This window comes from Palaemon carinicauda, chromosome 44 (genome assembly GCF_036898095.1).
Source record: "Palaemon carinicauda isolate YSFRI2023 chromosome 44, ASM3689809v2, whole genome shotgun sequence".
In the NCBI taxonomy this organism is placed as follows: Eukaryota; Metazoa; Arthropoda; class Malacostraca; order Decapoda; family Palaemonidae; genus Palaemon; species Palaemon carinicauda.
The window spans coordinates 19,619,907-19,622,406 of NC_090768.1; the positions used below are offsets into that span (position 1 = coordinate 19,619,907).

The 2,500-nt window shown below is 30.9% G+C and overlaps 1 protein-coding gene across 1 annotated transcript in view; it reads right to left on the reverse strand.

The window, feature by feature from the left end:
- The window catches only part of LOC137634349 (G-protein coupled receptor GRL101-like), a 376,114-nt gene that overhangs the window by 167,496 nt on the left and 206,118 nt on the right, over nucleotides 1–2,500 (reverse strand). The window lies entirely within an intron of this gene.

Genomic DNA, 2,500 nt, shown 5'->3' on the forward strand with positions numbered 1-2,500 from the left:
CGACGGTCAACTGCATAATCATATTTTAACTTATATATCGTGAAATAACCCTTGTGTAGGAAATATCCATGGCATTAACCACTTCATAGACCATAAAAACTTTATTACCACTTGGTTCAATGCCTATACGAATTGCCTCAACTTTTGCAGCATTCAGGACCATTTCTTCCCACTAATTTTTAATCCAAAATATACAATGCTTTCAAGACCCTCTTCTCTCAGAACACTGACGAATCATATGCATTTTCCACCTACCTAACATCCTCAATTCCAAACTAAAGACCAACCAGCTCAAAACATCAATTATCGAGTCATGGATGCACTCCTTGTGCTGGTGAAATCCTCAACACTACCTGCTTCATATATCTGAATAAAAGATGCATCAACAACGCGACGAAAACTACTACATATTCAAAGCCATTCATCTCTTCCACGCAATTTAGCGATTCCTGGATGTCTAGGCCCCTTCTCTTTCAATAACTTTTCCACATCACACTATGTTCCAAAATTTTTTTACACGAAAACTCACACATACGCACACACACACACACACACACACACACACACACACATATATATATATATATATATATATATATCACAAATTATTAGTAATTAGTATTTTTCCTAACATACTTACCGATAAACACTTTCTTAGGAGTTACCTGGAACCTCCTCTCAAACGACCAGAGTTTTGTGTAGTTTACCCTACTCCCATTTTCTATAATGATAGGCCTAGCGGAGGAATACGTGCCCCGAGGGCAATACCAAGTCAGGCTACACACACACACACACACATATGTATATATATATATATATATATATATATATATATATACATACATAATATATACTGTATATATATACATATAAATATATAACACACACACACACACACACACACACACATATATATATATATATATATATATATATTTATATATATATATATACATACAGTATACATAAACAAATTATATATGAATATAAATATATGTATACAGTATACATACACATATACTATATATATATATATATAAATATATATATATATATATTTATATATATATATATATATATATATATATATATATATATACACATATTATATCATTATTAGATAAGTAATAACCCAAGTTGGAAAAGAAGGATGCTATAAGCCGAAGGGATCCAATAGGGAAAAATAGCCCAGTGACAAGAGGAAACAAGGAAATAAACAAGCTACAAGAGAAGAAATGAATAATTTAAATATTTTAAGAACAGTATCAACATTAGAATAGATCTTTCATCTATAAACTATAAAAACTTCAAGAAAACAAGAAGAGAAAGAGAACTCTTAACCCAAGACAGTTGAAGACCATGGTACAGAGTCTATGGCACTACCCAAAATTAGTGAACATTGGTTTGATTTTGTAGTGTCCTCCTAAAAGAGTTGCTTACATTAACTGAATAGTCTCTTCTACCCTTACCAAGAGGAAAGTAGCCACTGAACAACTAAAGCACGGTAGTTAACCCCATGTGCGTAGAAAAACTGTTTGGTAATCTCAGTGTTGTCAGATGTACAAGGACAGAGGGGGTAGAGGAAAGATTAGGTCAAACTATTCGGTTTATAGGTAGGGAAAGGAAAATTGAACTGTAACCATAAAGAGGGATCAAAGTAGTAATGTCTGGCCAGTCAAAGGATTCAATAACTTTCTAGCGGTAGTATCTCTACGGGTGACTGGTGCCCTGGCCAACCAACTAATACACACACGCATATATATATATGTATACATATATATATATTTAGATGTATGTATATATATACATGCATATACTGTATATATATATAAATATTTATATATATATATATATATATATATATGAAAAACACGTCTAAATGTGCAAAATTTATCCTATATATATATATATATATATATATATATATATATATATATATATATATATACATATATGTATATATATACATATATTTATATATATATAATTTATATATATATATATATATATATATACACACACACACACACACACACACACATATATATATATATATATATATATATATACACACACAGTCTCAAAATCGTTACAGGTTTCTTGAATCTCTAAATAAAAAGAGATTCGACAACAGCAAGTGAAATATGAGAAACTAATATAAAAGAAAACATACATACAACACAACGCACTAATTCACAAGCTTAGATTATTTCAAGATATTGAAGACAGTGGGAACTGACTGGAAAACAGAGCAATAAAATACTTAAATGGAGAGTTGGTATCTTTAGTTCCTGAAATGTTGTTGGCATAGTGGATTTAGGCTTGATGTCGTTGAAGGGCTAGCTTCTTCTCTTGTTTACTAATATGACAAAATTTTGGACGTCTGAAGTGAAAGGAGAGACTTCCGTCGCGAACTGACTCTGTCCGACCTTTGGTTTTCTTAATGCTTTTTTTTCTATCTTGTTCCTTTGTCGTTCTTCTCTGCTTATAAACCCTTATG